This window comes from Rhinolophus sinicus, linkage group LG11, assembly GCF_036562045.2.
Source record: "Rhinolophus sinicus isolate RSC01 linkage group LG11, ASM3656204v1, whole genome shotgun sequence".
NCBI lineage: Eukaryota > Metazoa > Chordata > Mammalia > Chiroptera > Rhinolophidae > Rhinolophus > Rhinolophus sinicus.
This window is the reverse complement of record NC_133760.1, coordinates 76,437,881-76,447,671: the sequence shown is the minus strand read 5'-3', so window position 1 is coordinate 76,447,671 and position 9,791 is coordinate 76,437,881.

The window sequence follows — 9,791 nt, the reverse complement described above, 5'->3', positions numbered from 1 at the left end:
TAAAAGGAAAGATAAACATCAGTTAAGAAGCAACATTGAACACTGGGAACATGATGTGGGGCGCGTGGAATCACCAGCAGAAGTTATGGGTTGGAAAAGATTATTGGACTGGATTAGGCAAATTAAGACAGAGCATGAGGTTGGACAATTAAGTTTGCGAACTCATCCTAGAAAAAATGCTACATACCTCATTGCTGAATATCACTACAGTCACCTTTGAAGTACTCCCCTTGGGAAGCTATGCACTGATGCCAGCACCTAGTCCACTCTTCAAAGCAATTTTGGAACTCTTTTTCTGGAATGGTCATCAGAGCTGTCGTCCCATTACCCTTGATATCCTGAATGTCATCAAAATGTCTTCCTTTCTATATTTCCTTTATCTTTGGGTAAAGAAAGAAGTCACTGGGGGCCAGATCAGATGAGTAGGGAGGGTGTTCCAATACAGTTATTTGTTTACTGGCTAAAAACTACGTGGCAGACAGTGCCGTGTGAGCTGGTACATTGTTGTGATGCAAGATCCGTGAATTGTTGGTGAAAAGTTCAGGTCATCTAACTTTTTCAAGAGCCTTTTCAGCACTTCCAAATAATAAACTTGGTTAACTGTTTGTCCAGTTGGTACAAATTCATAATGAATAATCCCTCTGATATCAAAAAAGGTTAGCAACATTGTTGCAATAAGTTTGCGAACTTAATTGTCAGAACTTGAATGTCACAATAAACAAACTGTGAAATCTCAATCTCAAAATTAACAGAAGAACATTCCTCAAGAATAAAGAAGGAAGAATTTTCAACAAATATGAGCCAATCAGATGCAGCAAAATAAAGCTATTACATTAAAACCAACTGAGGTTTATCCCAGACATGCAAGGTTGACTCAGATTTCAAAGATCAATTAAAGTAAATAACCACACTAACAGAATAAAAAGAAAAAAATCATATGATTATTTCAGTAAATGACGAAAGAATATTTGACAAGAGTTAAACACTGTTCACAATAAAACAAAATTTCAACAAAATAGGAATAGAAGGCAACTTCCTCAATTTTATAAAGGTCATCTAAGGAAAACCCACAGCTAACTTATAGCTAATAGTGAAATATTGAACAATTTCTTCTGAAATCAAGAACAAGGCAAATATGTCCATTCTCACCACCCCCATTAATATAGTCTTAGTAGTACTAAAAGGCAAGAAAAACAAATAAAATAAATGCAGATTATAAAGAAAGGACTAGAAATGTTGCTATTTAAAGATGTCATGCTCAAATACATAAAATATCCTAAGGAGTCAGTGAAACAATTACTATAAGTAATGGTAAATTTATCAAAGTCTCAGAATCCAAGGTCAATTAACAAAATAAATTGTATTTCTACACACTCAACACAAGTAATTGGAAAATTAAAATTTTAAATTACCATGTGTAAAATCATCAAAAACATAAAACACTTGGGAATAAATGTAACTAAAGAAGTTTTGAATCTTTGAAACTGCAAAACACTGCTGAGAAAAGTTAAAGACCTAAGTAAATGGATAGATACTCGTATAACATGTGTCTTGATTGGAAGACTCATATTATTAAGATGCCCATTCTCCATAAATCAATCTATAGATGCAACACAATTACATTCAAGAATCCCAGAGACTTTTTGTAAAGATTGACAAGCTGATTCTAACACACACACACACACCCAAATGTTGCCCTCTAAGATACATATATTTGTTATTTGTACATATGTATATACAAAAAATATAAAATAGCCAAAACAATTTTGAAAAAAGAACAAAATTGAAGGCCTTACATAACCTGATTTCAAGATTTTACGCGATATTACTTGAGAGAGGGAAGTGTGAGGATATACTACAGATCAATGGAACAGAAGAGCATAGAAGGCGCAAATATTTTTTAATAAAGTCACCAAGATAATTCAACGGGAAAGAAAATTCTTTTCAACAAATGTTGCTAAAACAATTACATATGCACATGGAAAAATATTCACCTTGATGCTTATTTCACACGATACCCAATAATTAACTTGAAATGAATCATAGACTTAAGCACAAAGCTAAAGCTATAAAACTTCTAGGAGAAAATACATTCAGAATATATTTAGGGTAGACAAAAGTTTCTTAGGAAGGATACAAAAGACACAAACCATAAAAGAAAATTGATAAATTGGATACAATTAAAAATTCTGCATTCTGAAAGGCATCAAAAAAATGAAATGACAAGCCATAGACTAGAAGAAAATATTCACAGCACACATATCTGACAAGGGATTTGTATAAAGACTTTATAAAGAATTTTAAAATCTTAATTAGAAGACAAAAACCCACTTTACAAAATGACAAGTCCTGAGCAGATATTTCACCAAAAAAGATTATGAATTATCAATAAGGACATAAAAAGGTGTTCAAAACCATTAGTTATCAGGAAAAGGGAAATTCAAACCACAATGAGATATCACCACTCACCCATTAGAATGGCTGATATTAAAATGACACAATGCTAGGTTAGGCAATTGTGTGCAACAACGGGAACTTCTGTGCATTGTTTTTGGAAGTGTTAGATGGTACAAATAAACAGTTTTGCATTTTCATATAAAGTTAAACATCTATTTACCATACGGCCTTACTATTTCTTCCTCGGTATATGAGAAAAATGAAAACATGTAACCACAAGAGGATTTACACATGAAGGGTCATAGGAATTTTATTCATAACAACCAAACACTGGAAATAAGCCAGGCTTCCATCAGTAAGTGAATGGATAACCAAAGTGTGGTGTATTCATAAAATGGAATACTTCAGAGACATTGCACAGGTTCTGATACACTTTTGTAAATTCAGCTTTATTTAAGAAACATAATTTCCACTAGAGTGGGAACAATAAAATATGCTGTCCTTTTAAATGAGATGATTTAAAAGCAGCTTCCATGTTGGTGACTAACCATGGTGGTAATTATTTGACATTCTCCCTATTTACTTAAGTTTGACCCCAGAGCTTTGCTCCAGTTGGTAGTCTTTCTAGATACTTTGCTAAACAACAAATCAAGGAATCAGATAGTATAGTATATATGACAATACCCTTATGTTGCTATTTTAAGTATTTTAAATAGCTCTTGATTTTCATTACAATCAGGCACACCATGGAGATTTTGAAATGTATGCATTCTTTTTACTTACATAACACAGAAGGTTTTCCTCATGTTCTCTTCTTCAATACTTTGTATGTCCAAAAACTTTAGACAGCAGTGTACATGTTAGTGATTACTTCATAGGCAGAAATGCACAGCAATTCACTCAAGAATTACCTGTTAAATATATCTCTTTTCCCATGCCCTCCAATGGTCGGCAGCTAGTACTTCTCTCAGTCTCAATATCCCACCCGCCCCAACCCCCTCTCCTCCCTCTCTCCATTCATTTCTCCCTGCTGCTCCCTTTGCCTTCAATAATTTTTCTTCTCAGCCTCCCTCAGAACTACTTTACTCCCATTCACCTTCAATCTTGAATTTGAACATCCCACACTCTACCTAACACGGTACATTATCTGGATCTTTCTCTTACTCATACCCCTGGATTTAGAATGGTTTTCCTACTTATAAAGAACCCTTTATAACGAAGTTTTCCTACTTATAAGTGTTGGAGTATGAAGCTATCATTTATTTCCTCCCTCCCTCCCTCCCTCCCTTCCTTCCTTCCTTCCTTCCTTCCTTCCTTCCTTCCTTCCTTCCTTCCATATTTAATATAATACAAAAGAAATTAAAGATGTGCTGTGTGCCTTCACAGGAGATGAGCCATGCCTGTATAAGTCTAAAGGAGTCTAAAATAATTTACATACAATGTACATCTAAAAGAGGAAAAAAATGTACTAATTAGGGTCTTGTTTCCACTGTACTATGAAAAATAACAACTTGTTATTGAAGACCTTGTGTTTTACCGGATAATGGTTTTATGAATGTATTGATTAAGGATGAGTCTTTGATAAGCAAATCAATTGTACAATTTGAACATAGCTATTCAATATAAGTGCATTTTTCTTACAGTCATAAATAAACGTCTATTCTCAGGCTTCATAAACCTCAGGAAAAAACAACAAATAATTCCAGTTTATGATAGAAGTACCCATGGATGCAAAATAATGAATTTCTAAAAGCATAGTTTATGACATAACTACCTATAAAATACTAAAGCAAATAAAACATAATAAATTACAAAATAGATACTAAAAATAGAGGAACCACTAAGTATGGGTTAGATATATTTTCTTGGAGTAGATGGATTCTAAAAACGTACTCAAAAAGAATTGTGTTAGTCTGGTAGGGCTGCCATAACAAAGTATCACAGACTGGATGGCTTAAACAGAAATTTATTTTCTCACAGTTCTGAAGACTGGAAATCAAAGATCAAGGACCTAGCAGGGTTGGTTTCCCCTGAGGCCACTCTCCTTGGCTCACATGACATTTTCTTTTTGCATGCACACTCCTGGTGTCTCTTCCCCTTCTTATGAGGACGCCAGTTGTATTGGATTAGGGCCCCACCCTTATGATTTCATTTAACCTTAATCACCTCTCCCCACTTGCTATCTCCAAATGCAATCACATTGAGGGTTTGGTCTGTCACGTATACATTTTGGAGGAACACAATTCAGTTTATAACATGGATGGTGGACATAAAGATTTAGATTAAAATAATACGGATGGATGCATTTTATTATGTATGTTAATATATTTTCCTTGAGAAAGAGAAACACATGGTGGTACTTTAACATTGTGGCAACTTTCCTTCACCATCTGAATTTGTTGAGAATCAAAAAAACATTCCACATGAGCAAAGGCACAGAGATGAGAACAGGACAAACAAGCATGAGAAAGGCAAGAAGCCCCATCCAGGGAGATACAAGAGCAGAATGTACAGGACAAAGTAACAAGGACCAGGAAGAAAGAGTTGTAGTTTAAAATTCAATATCAATTAAAAGCAGAAATTTCAGCTTAAAGTCAAGGCTTTGTGTTTCACTAGTTTTGTGACTTTGGACAGTAATTTCATCTTCCCTTAGCCTTAGATACTGGGAAAAGTAATTTCTAGGTGTCTGTCTTTCTAAAGTTATTATTACTTCATTATTCCACTATATGTGCATATATTCACATATTATTTTTATTTCACAGATTATTGTTTTAATTCAGATGACTGCAATAGACCCTTAAGTACAACAGACTACAAAAGACTGGATCAGTTTCTAAGATGAGCGAGAAGTTATGATGCTAAATTAATTCAAGGATGCTTTCACTTCAAACCAGAAATAAGTACTACCAGGAAACATAAGATCAAGGACACAAATGAGTGAATGGATGCAATTACCATCTTGCCATAGTTACATATTTTTATACCCTATTTCTTGCAGTAAACAAGTTTAAAGCAGGTCTGGCCAAGTTTACTGCAGGACTCTTCAAAATGTTTCCACTCTTCAGCCAAATAGAATTAATTATTTTCCTTTCTGTTTTCTAGATGACATACTTTAAATCGATTTTATTGAGGTATAATTTACATATGTAAAATACATCCATTTTAAATGTACATTTCAATGAGTTATGACAAAAGTATTCAGCCTGTAACCACTGTAGTCAGGACATAGCGCATGCCCTTTGCCGCCAAGAGGTCCTCATGTCTGAACCCTGGCCACCTTCTCCTCAAAATTTTCATCAAATTTGAAACCATTATTTCTTTATTTTCATATATTGTATTTTTCATTCCCATAAATTCCATTTGACTCTTTTTAATAGTTTACATTTCTCTCCTTGCTATGCTCATCTTTGCTAATTCTAACAACACTGTCATTTTTGTGCTTTTTCTATTAACTAATTTGTTTCCTGATTATGGGCCCCGTTTTCCTTCCTCTTGGCTTACTTATTAATTTTTTATTGGATGCTGAATATTGTTAATGTTATGTTGTTAGGTGTTTGGATGTTGTTTTCTTCCTTTACAGAATTAAATAAATTGCAGATCAGTTTCTTTATCTTTTAGTTCTATTTACATATTTTGCTCGTGTGGGTCTCAAATAGCTTCCACCCCAGTGTTAGTTCACTCCTGCTTCCAAGGCAAGACTCCGGGGTCCCCATCGACGTTCCAGATGGTCATCAAGAGCCCACCGTTCTGCTGGTCAGAGCTGAACTGTCTTCTTGCCCTGTGTCAGCTCTGGGAATCTTTCCAGTTGCAGCTCCACGGTCATTCTTTGTCCATTGTGAAGCTTGTGCTACACATGGGCAGCTGAGTACTTCACGACTCTTTTCTTATAGAGTACCCCCTTTCCAGAACTCTGCCTTGTCACTTCCAGGCTTGCCTCAGCCCCGCACACTCTGATTTGCATCTTTTAAGTCAGAAGGACTTCCAAGATCTGTTTGGGTTTCCCTTTCTGTGCCCACAGTTGGAAATAGTCTGGGTAGAAAGCCGAGAAGATGGTAAGGTTTATAGTTACTTCCTTTCTCACAAGGATCAGTCCTGTGCTTCTTGTTCTCCAACAACCAGAACAGTTGTTTCACTATTTTGCTCAGTTGGCTGACTGTTCACTACGGGCTGGCCTGTGGCACTTTGTTGTGAACACAGCCCTGGAACAGGATTTATTCCTGAGCGGGAATCAACAGTGAGCATAGACTCAGACTAGGTGGAGTTCAGGTGGCAACTTTGTTCAGAAATTCCACCTGAAGCAAAGTGTTGTAATTACATCTTGACTGTTTCAACACAGATATTTACTGTCATGTTATAACTGGTTGTGAACTGTCTCCTCTGACTAAACACTAAGTTCAAGTCCTGTACATCCTAGACAACAAATATAACCATTCAAAATTATTTTAATTAAGTCATTTTATAATAAATGTGTTATTCCAAAAAATTCATAATTTTACGTTACACACACACACATACACATGCTTATTGTTGTAGTACAAATGAATTATCAGTTTCACCACTGTGTATTATATATACGTACCTAAATTGTGGTAGTTCCACTAAGAACACTAACCTATTCAAAAGTGTTCTCTGATTATTTCTAATACTCCCAAATGGAGGCCAGCCACATGTTCATCTGGCCAGCCTTCGTTAGCCATGGTTACCTAGTGGCACCTGTCATCCTCCCTCCCACCATGTCATCACAGCTTATGGAAGAGCCTTAAAATTGCTCCTCCTGATGATGCCCATCGACCCAAAATCTGTGTAGTGTGCTGATTCCTGAAGTTCCTAAAATCACACAACCTGGGGATGCCAGAGCAGGACTGGACTTCACAAAAAGTCAAGGAGAATGGGTCCCAAAGTAGTTGCAATGTATCCAGAATTTTACAAAGTCTTTCATGAACACAGTTTTTCCAACTTTTACCTCTTCCCTTCTAACACCAAGGGCACAACTCTAGTCCAAAGAGCCAGGCTAGAAATATATGCCATGACATGCTTCTATTCTCTGCTTGCCCCTTTTCTTATAACCCCTTCCTTCAACCAAACTCAGTGCTTGGCTGCAAAATAGAAGCTGTGTGCATACCAACCTATCATAGACACACCAGTGTGTGTGCATGTGTGCGTGTGTGTGTGTGTGTGTATTGACTGAGGAGTTGGAGGGGTGTTATAGATGTTTTATATTTCAGAAATACCTGCATCCCAATCTAGACAGTGAAAAATACCTTCTATATGGTATTAAATCCTCATTGAAGTTTCAGAGGCCATCAAAATGGTGCCTACAGAGTTTGCATTTCATAATGTATACATTTGCTCTTTTAAATCTCTTTAATATTGTCAAAAACCCCAAGGATTTTAAAATATCCCAAAATAATTTCCATTTTAAGACAGAGTAAAAGGAACTCTCATGCACTGTTGGTGGGATTGCAGATTGGTGCAGCCACTATTGAAAACAGTATGGAGGTATCTCAAAAAATTGAAAATGGAACTACTTGACGACCCAGAAATTCCACTCCTAGGTATCTATCCAGAGAAATCCAAACACTAATTCAAAAAAATATATGCACCCCTATGTTTATTGCAGCACTATTCACAATAGCCAAGACATGGAAACAGCTGAAATACCCATCGGTAGACAATTGGATAAAGAAACTGTGCTACATTTATACAATGGAGTATTACTTGGTCATAAAGAAGAATGAAATCTTACTATTTGCAACAACATGAATGGACCTAGAGAACACTATGTTAAGTGAAATAAGTCAGACGGAGAAAGACAAATACCGTATGATCTCACTTATATGTGGAATCTAAAGAACAGAAAAAATGAGCAAACTAAACAGAAACAGTCTCAGAGATAAAGAGAACAAACTGATGGTTGCTAGATGAGAGGGGGGTGGAGATAAGGGAGAATATGAAGGGATTCGAAAGTGCAAATTAGTGTTCACAATATTGTCACGGGGATGAGAAATACAGCATGGGAAATATAATCCATAATGTTGTAAAGATTATGTAGGGTGTCAGATGGGCGCTTGTCTTATTAGGGAGACCACTTCATGGACTGTGTAGACACCTGACCACTGTGCTGCACACCTGAAGCTGAATAATATTGAATGTCAACTATAATTAAATATATATAGAGAGAGTCATGGGAAGTGGAGTACAGCATAGGGAATAGAGTCAATGGAATTGTAACAGCTACATATGATGTCAGAGGGGTAGTAGAATGGATGGGGGGCATTATCACTTTGTGAGGGGTGTAAATGTCTAACTATTACATTGTTTTGTACACCTGAAACTAATAAAAAACATTTAAGATTGAAAAAAATAGAGTAAGCAATTTAGATGCTCAATAAGATGTAATTTTAATACAAATGATTATATTGGTTACAAAATGCACAAGATAGAAGACAATTAAAGTGTGTAAAATATGTCAGAGCAAATAACTTGTGGAGAACCATATAATAAATTCTTTAATGCCAATAATTGAAGTAGGTAAATACCAAAATCTACTACGCTATGTAAAATACTGAAAAGAACATCTAACATCTCTCTTGCAAAGCACATACACTGCTAACAGAAAATTTATAATTCATAAGAATTGTTTTCATAAAGATTAATTAAATTAATTTAAAAGTCATTTTATAATAAATGTATTATTCCAAAGAAACACACACACACATACACACATATATAAATTTATACATGATGCTAATGTTACATTACTGTCAGCCTCGATTTGGTAAATAGAAACTCCCAAAAGAAAAACTATAGTCTTTTTTCCACCCATGGGCTTAATTAAATGAACAAAATGGGGACTTATGGTAACATATTTTCTTCTAAATATGAGCAAGCACAGTATATTCATACTAAAAAAAATAATTTAGTTGATAAGATCAGGTGACTAAGATCACTGAAGAACTGGGAGGACCAGAACACAAGTAGGAATTCCCCCTCCTGGGGCATGATCAGGTGAATTTGTGCTGTAAAATCATTTATCACACCCCGACAGTATATAAACATCACCATTGAAGTTCGTGATCAAACTTGCATTTGCAAATAGCTTCAAGATAGTCTTGCTTTGGTGGGGGTAAGCTTATATGTCAACAAAATATATGATATGTTATTAATTTTCAGAAAATGTAACAGTAAGTACAAGTGGATGCTAATAGGACTTTTAAAAAAATAGAAAGAAAGAAAAGACAAAAGTTTCCTTAATTTTTCAGGACTTTCTTCACCAAGCCTCCACTTAACTCTTTTCTCATCCTACTGGGACAGCTTTGTAATCTTTCCTCTTTTTATTTCTATTTGATGCCCTTTCTCCAGATTCTAACCTGGCACATTCCATCAACCATTTT